The sequence below is a fragment of the Leptopilina heterotoma genome, unplaced genomic scaffold (genome assembly GCF_015476425.1).
Source record: "Leptopilina heterotoma isolate Lh14 unplaced genomic scaffold, ASM1547642v1 Lhet_55, whole genome shotgun sequence".
In the NCBI taxonomy this organism is placed as follows: domain Eukaryota; kingdom Metazoa; phylum Arthropoda; class Insecta; order Hymenoptera; family Figitidae; genus Leptopilina; species Leptopilina heterotoma.
In genome coordinates this window covers 134,106-148,985 of record NW_025111119.1, presented here as the reverse complement: position 1 = coordinate 148,985, position 14,880 = coordinate 134,106, and the positions used below count along the sequence as shown (strand labels likewise).

Genomic DNA, 14,880 nt, shown 5'->3' with positions numbered 1-14,880 from the left:
AGGGAGCCATGGCCACGCCTTCTAACGCCTACGTTTACCCCCGCAACGCTTGCAGTGTTAGCACACCGACCAATGGGAGTAATGCGCGAAGCAATGGCGTCACGACGACGATAAATACACTTTTTCCTTCTTTGCCTACACTTCTCTAATGGGCTGGCATTGCTTTTCAAACCGCACTAATACTTTTGTTGTTGTACCACCAACTTTTCTTGTGTGTTATAACATAAAAGAGGAAGTGAAAAGAAAAGAAGAACTAGAGAGAGAGAGAGAGAGAAGAAACGTTCTTTGCAAAATTTAACTCTATATAGCTATATATATGTGAAGATTTCCGGGAAATGCCGCGCGCGCAAAGGGAAGAGAAGAGAGAATTGATGAGATTTTTATTGACGATGATGGAGGGATTGGATCATTCAACAATTTATCACTCGCTGAGATTTTTAGATCAAGGAGAAGATATAATGTTATTATCCTATACATATGTGATATTAACATATAATTATACGTGAGAATTTTTATATTTCTAAGTCTTTATTATAATTAGCGTATTAGTAAAAGAATAATGACTAATAACCGATGATAATTGTCAACTAATAATAATTAAGTAATTATAAATTTAAACTAACAATAGATAATTAAAAGATTATAATAATTACTGGTAGCAATTGTTGGCTTATAATAATAATTAAATAAGAATACTTATTAACATACTTGCTTGTTAACAATTATTAGATAGTAAAAATAATTAGCTAACAATAATTATTAACAAGCAATTATATTAGATATGAATAATAATTTATCAATAATTATTAGCTAGCAATTCTTAGCTAAGAATAATTTAATATCAATAATTATTAGCATACTTATTTGCTAACAATTATTAGTTATCAAGAATAAGTAGCGAACAATAATTATTAGCTATAACAATAATTGCTATAGCTAAAAATTAGCTGGTAACATTTATTAGCAAACAATAATTAATAGCTAGTAATTATTAGATAACAATGATAATTAGCTAATAATATTATAAGTGGTATGCAATTTGTCGTATAAATAAAACAAACAAGTTTATACAAACAGTAATATGTATACAATTCAGAATTCAAAGATATAAATTTTTAGTGCATCTCGAATGTTTAGTATGGTACAACACGAATTTTTATTGTTGAAACTCTAATTTTTAATAGTGCAACTTAAATTTTTAACCCTGCAACTTAAATTTTTAGAGGTTTCACCCAAATTTTTTATGCTGTTATATTCGAAATTTTAAAGACAATTCAAAATTTTAGAGATACCTTAAAAATTTTTAATAAAATCGAAATGTTTGATACAACAATACTCGCAAGTTTTTTAAAGGAATGACCCAATTTTTTTTAGTTCTGCAACTTGAATTTTTGTGATACAAACCTACGTTTTTCAATGCTGCAAATCAAATTTTTAATTGTGCAACTGAAATATTTAGAAGTATAACCCAAATTTTTAATGCAATTCAAATTTTTAAAGATATACAATCTAAAATTTTAAGTTATAAATTATAATAGAAATTTTTAGTGATAATACGACCCAAATTACAGGTTATTGGGTCAAAACATCTTAAATTTTTACTATAACTAATTCAATTAGTGAATTTTGACTATATTTTTGACAAAAGTCAGCGATGATTCTATACTAATAATTAGTTATTTTTAACTAATTCAGATTTAGAAAGATTAGTAGCTATAATAATTGTTAGTTAACATTAGGTACAAATAATAATTAGTTAATTAACATTAGTTATAACAATTATTATCAATTATAATTGTTGGCTAACAGGAATTATTGACTAAAAAGTATTAGCAAGGAGAAATTATTTACTAACAAATATTAATTAACATGAATTATTAGCAATTATTAGCTTATGCAAGAATCACTACTTAACAATTAGCTAGCAATAATTATTAACTAACAATTGTTACAGTAAATTAGTAAATTATCATTATAGTAAAAATTAGTAATTTTTACTAAATTTAATAATTTTTGGTAAAATTATTATTTTAGTAAACTAGTAAAAATTAGAGAGAAAACATAATTTTAGATAATAATAGTTGTTAGCCGCAACGATAATTATATTAATCATTGTATATATAATTACTAAAAACAATAAAATTATTGTCTGTGCAATATAATAATTATAAAGGAAATGATTGTCCTTATAATCGAAGATTGTAAAATATAATAACACTATAATGGTTAATTCTGATGGTACTTCATATAATAATAAAAGGAAAGCAAATTTATATTATTATATACGGATGTGAGAGAGAGAGAGAGAGATAATGCTGCGGGAGAAAATTTACGAGGTTAATGATTATATTGTGATTAGAGTCCTTGTTGCCCCCAAGAGAATATATATATAACTATATATATGTAGTAATCTATAATGTCAATATTTATGGAAATTTCTTGATCCCTACAGGTATATGTATATTATCGCACTTATTATCTATATTGTATATATCTGTGTTTATTTTTCTTAGTGCAAATCATATTAAATCGATTCTTTCAAAATTGAAGCATATCTGCGTTATTTATGTTTGGTAAAAGATTTCGTTTTAGAGAAATTTATATGTGACGCTCCACGAGAAAAGGGACCTTATGACAAGAGTAAATAAGGTCCCTTTTCTCGTGGAGCGTCACATATACATAATCTATATTTTTTTAAATGTTTGTTGTACAGCACTACAAAATTCGGATTGCACCTCTTAAATTTTAAATTGCATTTCTAAAAATATAAATCGTATAGTTATAAATATAATTTGGGTATTACATATATCCAAAATTTTAGAGATATATCTATAAAATTTTGGGTTATACCTCCAAAAATTCGGGTTGTAGATATTAAAAATTAAAGTTGCACCACTAAAAATTAGAGTCACATCATTAAAAATTGCTGTATTGCACCACTAAAATTTAAAGTTACAGCATCAAAAATTTAGATTTCACCACTAAAAATTTCAGTTGTGCATAACTTAAAATTTTAGTTGTAGCACTAAAAATCTATTAGGCTGTATTACAAAAATTTGGGTTAAAGTTTAATTAAAAAGTTTGTCTTACATTAAAAATTTATGTTGTGGCATAATAAATAATTACTTCGATTGCATCACAAAAAAGTTAAAATTGCAGCATGAAAAAAATTAGATCAAATTGCTACAAGATTAGTAATTATGTAAAAAAATGTGTTATAAAACAGATTAAAATTTGCATTGTACCATCTGCAACATATGGGTTGTAGTTTAAAATCTTTGTTGCATCATTCAAAATTTGGATTGTATATACCATTAAAAACTTGAGTTATAGCTCTAAAATTTTCGATTAAACTCTTAGAAATTTAAGTTACAGGATTAAAAATTACGATGAAACAATTAGAAATTTAACATGCATTTAGTATACTTCAACTTTTGGCATATATCACAAAAAATTGGGTCAGTTTTATTAAAAAGTTTGTCTTTTGTTAAAAATTTGTGTTGCAGCGTCAAAAATTTGAATTGCACCCCTAAAAATTTCAGTTGTGCAACTTAAAATTTGGATTGTACCACTAAAATGTTCTATTAAATAATTAGAAATTTAAGATGCAGAATTAAAAATTTCGGTTAATAGGGTATATAATAAAAAATTTAAGATGCAGCACTAAATGTTTCGGTTATATAAAAATTAAAATTTAAATTAAATCATTAAAATTTTCGATTAGGCTTCTAAAAATAGTTGTAATACTAAAAAAATCTATTGTAAAACGAAAAATTTAAATTGCAACATTAAAATGTTCGGTTCTGCAATAAATATTCCTATTTGTTAAATATATTTTTCAATAAACAATCTAAAAACTATTGCGTTCATCGTTAATCTTAAAAGATGTAATGTACATTAACATCTTCAAAAATGCATAAATATTTCAAGAAAACGAATATATAACCGACAAAAGCTTAATAATAATGGTATTAAGGAGATTTCAATCTTCCTGGCATTGTATATTCATTTTCGTATATAATAGCAGCAAACACAATAAATGTATAATTTAAAAGTGTCATTTTGCAAATAATTGTCATACTGTGAAACATTTATTGTCCCAAAACTTGACGGGTGTTCAAAACTCTGAACATTAAAATAATAAACAAAAATAACTATAAGAATTGACCTGCAGTATTTATAACCGGATATAATAACCAAAAACTGATAGGATAGGTGGTGTGTACCGCCCCTATATAGATATACGCATATATACACAACGAAAGGATCCTTATCTTAATATTTTGAAGGAGTTTTATGGGATCTCAAAATCTCCTAGCATGAGAGCATCTCAACATAAGCAAATTTTTGTTATTAGTTACCTAGATTTAGATATAGTCAAACCTATACTTATATATGTATATACACATCAAACAAATATTTTCCTCTACTATGGTAGTTTCTGTTAATATAGATTTTTCAATGATATACCTGAAAAATCTGTTTGCCAAAAAGTATAGTCAAAATGTTATGTGTTTGTGGATACGGATTGTATGTGTATATATGTATATACAGTGTATCTGTATATATAGTGTATGTATACTCAGTGTATATGTACACACAGTGTATCGGTACACACTTAAAGGCATACAAATACTTAAAAATATGCATGTATACGTAAACGTTATATAAAGAATTTTATGGCTCTTGCGGAAAATGTACAAGTGGAGCGAGGTTAGGTATAAACTTAAATATTGTCCTGGTAATTATAGTTTTTGTATTGATGGCACTGTGTTAGTTATATACCTGTATTTGTGGGCGGAGAAGAGGACAAAATTTTAAGCCTCTGACTAAATTTTTCCAATAGGGGGTAGATATATATACAGTACAGTAAGTAGATATAGAGAAAATATGTATATAAAAGTTATTTTTGCAGAAAGAAATATTTTTGTCAGATTTATAGTATGCCCATCCTAATAATATTGTATATTTATTTCTAAAGTTGCTTTTTGGGGAAAATGTTACTTTAAGTGGATTATTAACTTCACTTGTTGAACAAACAATTGAGGTTCAACTGATGATGCGTACGTATTTTGGTTTAGAAAATACATGTACAAAATATATATATATACATATATACAAATACATCTACACAACACCCATACACAAACACAAAACCTCTTTTCTTTTATGCAGGCAATTATTTTACTCATGTATTTCGAGATAATTCCAAGAAGGTTTTTGTAAATTGTTATATATTGTTCGGAGACAATATATGCAAAATAAGCTGTATACCATCACTGTTGGCACTTTACAAAACACAATTTTCAAGATAATGCATATATTTGTTTGTGCAACTAGGATCGCTTTTCAGTGAATGTATTTAGTGATGCATTTTTGTGAATACAGTTTTAAAATGAATATATGGTGTACAGTTTCTAAGTGAAAGGGTTAACATGTTCATTATAATCATCTTAATGACAACAAAATGCGCTTATAAGCCTAAAGAGATGTTTATGTTATCCATAATGCTTTAATTGTATACAAGCATTATAGTCCATATAGGATTATAATAAACATAAAATTAAATTACTCCTTTTCTTTACTGAGTAATTGAAGGAAAATATGTATGTACTTAAATTTTTAGTGGAGCAATTTGAATTTTTAATGCTAAAACTCTAATTTTTAGTGTTGGAACATGAATTTTTAATGCTGCGCAACTTAAATTTTTAGAGGTATCACTCAAATGTTTGATGTTACAATTAAAATTATTAAAGATAAAACCGAAAATTTTAAACCATAACCGAAATTTTTAGCGGTACGACCCAAATTTTAAATGTTACAGCTCGAGTTTTTTAAGGAACAATTCAATTTTTTGTAATACTTTCTAAATTTTATGATATACAAAAATTTAGGATGTATTACATAAATTGAGTTGTTTCTTTAAGAACTTGAGTTGTAACATTAAAAATTATAGGTTGTATCTTCAAAAATTTGAATTGCATAAAAAATTTGTTTTATACTTCTAAATATTTCAGTTGTACAACTAAAAATTTGATTTGCAACATTAGAAAACGTATGGGTATATATGTATATATCACAAAAAATCAAGTTGATGTATAACTGAAAAAATTGGGTCGTTCCTTTAAAAACTTGAATTGTTGTATCAAACATTTCGATTTTATCAAAAATTTGGGTTGTATCTCTAAAATTTTAGATTGTATATTTAAAAATTTGAATTACATCATCAAAAATTTGGGTGAAACCTCTGAAAATTTAAGTTGCAGGGTTAAAAATTAAAGTTGTACAACTAAAAATTAGAGTTCCAACAATAAAAATTCGTGTTGTACCACTAAACATTCGAGTTGTGCTAAAAATTTAAATCGTACCATATATCTTTGAATTCTGAAATGTATAATTGTTTTTATAAACTTGTTTGTACTATATTTGTAGGACCTCTTATAATATTATTAGCTAATTATTATTGTTATCTAATAAATAGTAACTAATAATAATTGTTCGATGCTATATACAATTTAAATTTTAAGTTATATACAACTTTAGTTTTTAAAGGTGTGCTTCTAATTTTTTGATGATTTCAGTTGTGCAACTTAAAATTTGGGTTTACCACTTAAATATTCTGTTAAATAATTAGAAATTTAAGATGCAGAACTAAAAATTTCGGTTATACAATAAAAAATTTAAGATGCAGCACTAAAGATTTCGGTTATACAAATGAAAATTTAAGTTGAATCATTAAATTTTTTTTAATTTTCAACAACCGCTAGAAAACTATATACCCTTAAAGTAAAATAACTACCCTTTAATGTCACAAATACCATTTTTAAGTATTGTTTGAAAAACACCTTTACGATGATTCTACAATGGCTTTAATGCTGTAAGAAAGACGAACATAACCTCAAATATAAGGTTTAATGGACTAAATGTAAATCTTTTGTATCTTACCACTTCCATTTTGAGGTTATGTTCGAAAAATTTTTCAAATCAGTGCAGTGTCAAAATTATTTGAAAATAATTATAGAGATAAAAAGAATAATTCCGGGAAAATTCAGAGATAAAAAGAAAACTATATTATCTTTTTTTTTTGGTTTTTTCAGTTTATATTTAAAAGACGAAGAGATAAAAAATTGGAAAATGAAATCTATTATTAGATATTTTGTATACGCATAATAAAATAGTATAACAGTTTATTATCCTCTTTATATTGACTGTATTATGCGAAAACTTTGATACCCGCGCGCAGATATTTCTAGTCCCGTCAGAGAAAATAAATATACAACATGGTTTCATATATATTTTATATTGTTCTCTGCCATAAATCTCTTGTTTTAGGTTCAATGACTCTTGTGAGGAAAATCAGAGTTTTATCATCTCAATATATCTCATATATTACCGCGCGCGAGCGCATATACAAATTATACTTTGTCTCCACTATTTTAAGGTCATTAAATATACGAATAGAAACAATTTTATATTTTAATGTTTAGTATGACTATTTTTATATTATAATTACAATAATTATTATAATATAGAATTTTTATTTAGTAATAAAATAAATAAAATTCCGATAGGAAGTCATTTAAGGTGCTTCCAAATTTTAATTGAAAGGATTTTTCTACATCTATAAAAAACGATGGTTTTTGGTCAAATTTGAAGTATAACGAAATATAAAAAAATGTATTGGGTTGTTTTTTCGGTTAGGCGTAAAGCGTAACAGAAAAAAATTAATTTAAAAATTTGTTGTGTATAGTCGTTAAATTTGTCATGTTTTTGAACACATTTTTTTAAGTTCTTTTTTACATTCTTCATTTTCCCAGGGGTTTGAAAGTGTCACAATATTAGTGGCATTTGAGAAATGAGACATAAATGATAATTCGACACGCTCCGCCTATGGGATGGCTGCTCTTCCATTCCCCTATGGCACCTCGTGGTTGCATTTCCATTTAGTATATGACCAACCCCTCGTTTTTTAACTTTTTTTCCTCTTTCTCTATCTTTAGTGCCCAGTCCCACCAAAGTGTATCGTTTATTCCGCATTTTTTTAATTTAGAATGTAAAAAAATTTTTATTTTAACGTCATTTTAGCACAAAAAATTGTGTCATTTCTTAAAAACAACCTGATGAGTTCTTGCATCTAAAAATGTTGGCTACAGTAGCAAAAATTTGAGTTATACCTCTTAAATTTTGAACTATATTTCTAAAAATTTGAATTGTAGCATAAAGAGTTTTAGTATAGTAATACATCATAAATTTTTAATTGTACAACTGAAATTTTTAGTCCTGCATCTTAATTTTTTTATTGTATACAACCGAAACTTTTAATGCTGTAACTTAAATTTTTCGCTTTACAATAGAATTTTTTAGCATTAGGTACAACTATTTTTAGAAGCTTAATCCAAGTTTTTAATGATTCAACTTAAATTTTCAAAATTTTTAGTGCTGCATCTTAAATTTTTTATTGTATAAACGAAATTTTTTAGTTCTGCATCTTAAATTTCTAATTGTTTAACCGAATGTTTTAATGGTACAACCAAAATTTTAAGAAATTTTTAGAGATGCAATTCAAATTTCTGATGCTGCAACACAAATTTTTAATAAAAAGACAAACATTTTGATAAAACTGATCCAAATTTTTTAATGCTATAATCGAAACTTTTTGTAATATACGCATCCTAAAAGTTTTAGTATGCTGCAACTTAAATATCTAATAATTTAAAAGAAAGTTTTAATGCTGTAACTTAAATTTTTAATGGTACAATCCAAATTTTAAATGATGCAACAAAGATTTTAGACTACAACCCCCATATGGTACAATTCACAATTCAAATTTCAATTTGTTGTAGAACAAATTTTTTTTATTTTGATTATTGGATAAATATATTTAATATTGCTGACTATTTTTTATATTCTTAAATATTGTTGTTAATTTGAAAATTTCAAATTCCAACAAACTTCTATATGTACCAAAGATGTGAATTAAATCCTAGATCCAAATTTTGATCTAATTTGATAGCAATTTGATCTAAGTTCAAATCATTAAAATAAGCAACTACAAATTTTTGATGCAACAACTCAATTATTATAATTTCGCTTGTTTTTCCGTTAAATTTATTATTTTCTTCTCTCTGCCTAATATCGGTTATTATTATGCGCATTATGAGATTGTCCAAGAGGGTGAAGGAAGGTGCGAGACGAAAGATGATTAGGGATCGTTTCGCCGCACGTTGTGCGGTGTAGTTTTGTTCTTCTGTGTGCGTGCGGTCCTCTTAAACTTGTCATCATATTATACAATCAGTGAATGGACCCCAAAATGAAGTTGCCATTTGACAAAAAGTTGCGCGCGCCATCGGTTGACGAAGGTTTTTCTTCAAAAATTTTCCAGGAGCGTAACGGACAAAATATAGGTATATATATTTTGACAAGGACGACAAAAGAACGGTACGGGTCAAAGATTACGGTACGTTTGACCATATTACAACACTGTTCATCACGTCTTTTGTTATGTATACGCATTCACATAATATATCTCTCCAAATATAATATAATAATACAAAAACTATTACGTCGTCATTTTTCGTTACTTTCTTCTTCTTCGCACTCAAAAAGAAATTGCGTACGCACGCCCGCGCTATTACGTAAATTGCCAGCAATATACACGCATTATAGAGAGAGAATGAGACGCAAGAATATAATGTAAATGATTATATATTTAGGAAACCGCGAGAAAAATATTCAATGTCTATTGTATAGGTTCTATTCATAGATTTTTGGTATAGTGTAAAAAAATTATATTTTTAAGGAGGTGGAAGAAATAATCTTTTCTTTGCTCTTTCTTTACTGTTTTTTTTAATTAACTTCTGCCCGGCGCAAGTATTTTTTTTCATCAATTTGAGGAAATTCTGCCCGGCGCAAGTATTTTTTATCATCAATTTTAGTAAATTCTGCCCGGCGCAAGTATTTTTTTTCATCAATTTTAGTAAATTCTGCCCGGCGCAAGTATTTTTTTTCATCAATTTTAGTAAATTCTGCCCGGCGCAAGTATTTTTTTTTCATCACTTTGAGGAAATTCTGGCCAGCGCAAGTATTTTTCATCAATTTGAGGAAATTCTGCCCGGCGCAAGAATTTTTTATCATCAATTTTAGTAAATTCTGCCCGGCTCAAGTATTTTTTTCATCAATTTGAGGAAATTCTGGCCAGCGCAAGTATTTTTTTCATCAATTTTAGTAAATTCTGGCCAGCGCAAGTATTTTTTCATCAATTTGAGGAAATTCTGCCCGGCGCAAGTATTTTTTTTCATCAATTTTAGTAAATTCTGCCCGGCGCAAGTATTTTTTTTTCATCAATTTGAGGAAATTCTGGCCAGCGCAAGTATTTTTCATCAATTTGAGGAACTTCTGCCCGGCGCAAGAATTTTTTATCATCAGTTTTAGTAAATTCTGCCCGGCTCAAGTATTTTTTTCATCAATTTGAGGAAATTCTGGCCAGCGCAAGTATTTTTTTCATCAATTTTAGTAAATTCTGGCCAGCGCAAGTATTTTTTCATCAATTTGAGGAAATTCTGCCCGGCGCAAGTATTTTTTTCATCAATTTAAGGAAATTCTGCCCGGCGCAAGTATTTTTTTCATCAATTTGAGGAAATTCTGGCCAGCGCAAGTATTTTTTTCATCAATTTTAGTAAATTCTGGCCAGCGCAAGTATTTTTTCATCAATTTGAGGAAATTCTGCCCGGCGCAAGTATTTTTTTCATCAATTTGAGGAAATTCTGGCCAGCGCAAGTATTTTTTTATCAATTTGAGGAAATTCTGCCCGGCGCAAGTATTTTTTTCATCAATTTAAGGAAATTCTGCCCGGCGCAAGTATTTTTTTCATCAATTTTAGTAAATTCTGCCCGGCGCAAGTATTTTTTTCATCAATTTGAGGAAATTCTGGCCAGCGCAAGTATTTTTTTATCAATTTGAGGAAATTCTGCCCGGCGCAAGTATTTTTTTCATCAATTTGAAGAAATTCTGCCCGGCGCAAGTATTTTTTTCATCAATTTTAGTAAATTCTGCCCGGCGCAAGTATTTTTTTTCATCAATTTTAGGAAATTCTGCTTGGCGCAAGTATTTTTTATCATCAATTTTAGTAAATTCTAGCCGGCGCAAGTATTTTGTTGTCAAATTTTACTATTTATAAAACTAATTGAATTCCTTTGAAGGATGTTATTAATTTTGAAAATAATTGAATTATTTAAAAATTTATATTTGAAAGTAAAAAATTTTTAAATTTTCATAATAATAATAAATTGAACATCTCGTTGCGCGCGTAACATTAGCTAGTTGTAAAAATAAAGAAAAAGTTTTTTTTTAATAAAAAAAGCTCAAATTTGATATTCGACTCCAAAAATTGTTAAAAAAAAAAATTGTCAAGACCAGCGGCGTCTTTCAAGACACAAATTTTTTCTGAATCGGAAATAAATTTTTAAAAAGTTCTGGGTTTTTAAATAGAAATAAATAATAAATTTTTTTAAAATACAAAACAGCGGGTATAACACAGGAAAAAGTAAATCTTAATTTAAGATCGGTCTTAAATTTAGCACTGTCTATGCTATAAATGTTAAAGGATACAAAAAACGTGCGTAAATTCAGCATTGACTGCCTTAAAAATGTTGCCCCTTAATTTAATGCTGCTTTCCTGCCTTAAAATAATACTTTCTTTTTACTGTGAATACGAAGGATGAATTTTAGAAAAAAGGATCGAATTTCACTTGAAAATTGTAATTTTAAAAATTTCAAAATGGGGAACAAATTTACAACAGTTAATAAAATTAAGTTTTTGGTGTTGCTAATTATGAATTTAGTAAACATTTTAAAAATCAAAAGAAAAATCTATATATTTATTGTATATGTTACCTTTAAAAATTAAAAACAAAAAGAAAAGAAAAGAACATTCGAGAAATGCGCGGTTTAAAATATTCTTGGAAATTATTGTTCCTTCTTTATATTTGCTAGGGCAATTTTGTCTGAGAAGGTATAGAAGAACTACGCTATTATAACTGATGAGCGGTTTTCAAATTCTACAATGTTCAGCAATCATTTGGTACATAAATTTTCGGATACACATTGCAAAATTTAGCCGCATTATTCCCATCATCTGATGCGAGAGAAAACTGTATTATATACAGAAAAGTTAAAAGAAAGTTTCTGGGTTTACCCCAAAAACCGTTTTTAAAATTTTGAAACGGTAACAATTTTAGGGTCGTATACCCGCTTTTATTTACCCGCGTTTCAAAGAATAAGTTTATGTATATATAGTTTTAAAATTTTACACAAATCCAAAGATTTATTATTGTTGAATATTGCTGATGACGTGTCAAAGATTTTTCATTTTAAATATATAGTTCTATATACATTTTTAAATGTCTTTTCTGTTTTATATTTTAATTTCTTTCGTTTCCCGCCTTTTTTTTGGCTGATGAAAAATCACAAAAAGTTTCGTCTTGAATTTTACAAAAAAATTCCTTTTATTATTATAACCTTACCCTCTTGTTTTCATTGGAGAGCATTTTAAATAAATTCAAAACAATTAAAAAATAGTTTTATAATGATCTAATATTTATAATATTTTTATACTTTCTACAAAAGTCATATTACTTTTTTGTTATAATTAATTCATATTTAGAGAATAAATTTTGTGATACAATTTTGCAAATAAAAAAAAATTAAGAAATTATTTAATTTTCCATAATTTTGAGTTAATAGGTGAATTTTTCTTCAATTAAAAAATAACATTTGTGTTAAAAACTATGATAACATTTTTCTAACTTTTATTTTAAATTTAAAATAATTTATAATTCTTGCATATAGAATTATATTAAAATTTTAGAGAATACAGTCGAACCTGTCGAAATGCAACTCTATTTAAAAAAAATGTTTTTGTATTAAAAAATGTCCAGAAAGAATATTATTTTCACTTAGTTCCAGAATATTGTTAAAATATTACAAAATTAAATTATAAAACAATTTTTTAAGAATTGTTTTACTGTAATAAAATTTAAAACCTGTCGAGTTACATTCCGACAGGTTTCACTGTAATTGGATTTTTTCAAAGAGTCTTATTAAAATTTCCAAAAACCATTGAATTCCTTGGCGGAATTTAATTAAAAATTTGTTAAATAATTTAAATTTGAAGTATATTTAAAACTGTATAAAAATTAATAGAATTCCTGTGAAGAATTTTATTAAAATATTTTGCAAATAATTGAACTTTTTAAAGAATTTCTATTAAAATATTTTAAATAATTGAAAATCTAGGAAGAATTTTATTAAAAATTTTTAAAATAATTTAATTTTGAAGTTTAATTTAAATTTTATTGAAAAAAATTAATAATTGACTTTCTTTCGAGGGATTTAATTAAAATATTGTTAGATAATTGTGTGTAAAGTATTTTGCTGAAATTTTTAAAAATAATTGAATAATTATATTATTTATAAAAATAATTGAATTCTTTTAAAGAAGTTTCATGAAAATTCTATTAAAAAAAATTTCAATTTTTATGAAAAATCTTTAAATTTTAAAATTTAAAAGATTTTAAAAAGATTTTAAAAGATTTTAAAATTTTTCAAGAATGTTTAAATTAGATTATAGTTTATTTAAAAAAAGAGAATCTAATTTAAATTTTAGAATTGAAACAGTTTTCTATTTTATTATTTCCGTAGTATATGTTTAAAAAAATAAAATTGAAATTAAAAAATATTTGAATTCTTTTTTGTAAAAATTTCTAGAAACGAATTTTTATTTCCTATTACATTGAATTATTAAAAAATTTACATAATAATTTTTTTTTGTAAATACTAGAGATTGAAAAATTTCTAACTCGAATAAAAGAATTATTTTACTTTTCAAGATCTCCAGTCTTTTTCCTCCGGTCTCCCCCCTTTTTTCTGCGGGCATAGGATATAGAGGAAAAACCCAAAAAATTTTGTCAATGAATAATAAGAGAAAAATACAAAAATGCTGAGTGTGAATTACAATGTATCGTATATATATATATATTATAAAAAAAGAGAACTTTTGAAGGTATTTCTCGTAAAATAAAATTTCACTTTATAACTTTGAGAGTAAAATATACTCAAAGGCATTTTGGGTTTGCGTTATTTTATTAGCTACTCATATAATATAAAGTAAGCAGCCAATACTTTTGTTTGCTGCTTGTAAAATCTTTTCTAAACATTCGAAAATCGACTTCCTGGAAGATGCGCGAGGAGTAATAAAAAAAGAAGAAGAAGAAGAAGAAATAGGTAGGAGAGCGAGAAATTTCTTTGAGAAAAAGAATTCTTCCTTTTTTTAAATTAATTTAACATTTTTTTATAGTAAAAATATTTTTTTTTTAAATATTCGTTTTATTCGATACTTCAATTTTATTAAAGAAGAGCTTTTTTCGAAACACGGAGGTACTCAGAATATTTTTAGAATAATTTAATTTCGATTCCTAAAAAAATTTTATCTTGATAAACGACGATGGTCTTGACAAGTTTTTTTAAATAATTTTTTAAGGCGATTATCAAATTTGGGCTTTTTTCATCTATTTGGAGCTTTTTTTTATTAAAGAAGAGCTTTTTCCGAAACACTGAGGTATTTAAAACTTTTTTACAATTTATTTTCGATTCAGAAAAGTGTCTTGAAAATTTGGGCTTTTTTCGTCAATTTTGAGCTTTTTTTTATTGAAGAAGAGGTTTTTCCGAACACGGACGTACTCGGAACATTTTTAGAATATATTTGCTAATTCAGAAAAAATTTGTGTCTTAAAAAATGACGCTGAGGTCTTGTAAATTTACTTTCATAATTTTTGAAATCGAAAATCAAATTTGTGCTTTTTTTCATCAAATTGGAGCTTTTTT

The 14,880-nt window shown here is 26.4% G+C and overlaps 1 protein-coding gene across 2 annotated transcripts in view; it reads left to right on the top strand.

Annotated features, from left to right (window-relative positions):
- LOC122508629 (Bardet-Biedl syndrome 7 protein homolog) overlaps positions 1–14,880 on the top strand; it is a 77,914-nt gene that overhangs the window by 25,189 nt on the left and 37,845 nt on the right. Inside the window, exon 1 of one of the 2 annotated variants that reach the window (XM_043622093.1) lies at positions 378–502. The exons of the other annotated variant lie outside the window; for it this stretch is intronic. The gene's annotated coding sequence lies outside the window, so the exon portion shown is untranslated. Of the gene's footprint in view, positions 1–377; positions 503–14,880 lie in introns of those variants that run through there. 2 annotated transcript variants of the gene reach the window in all.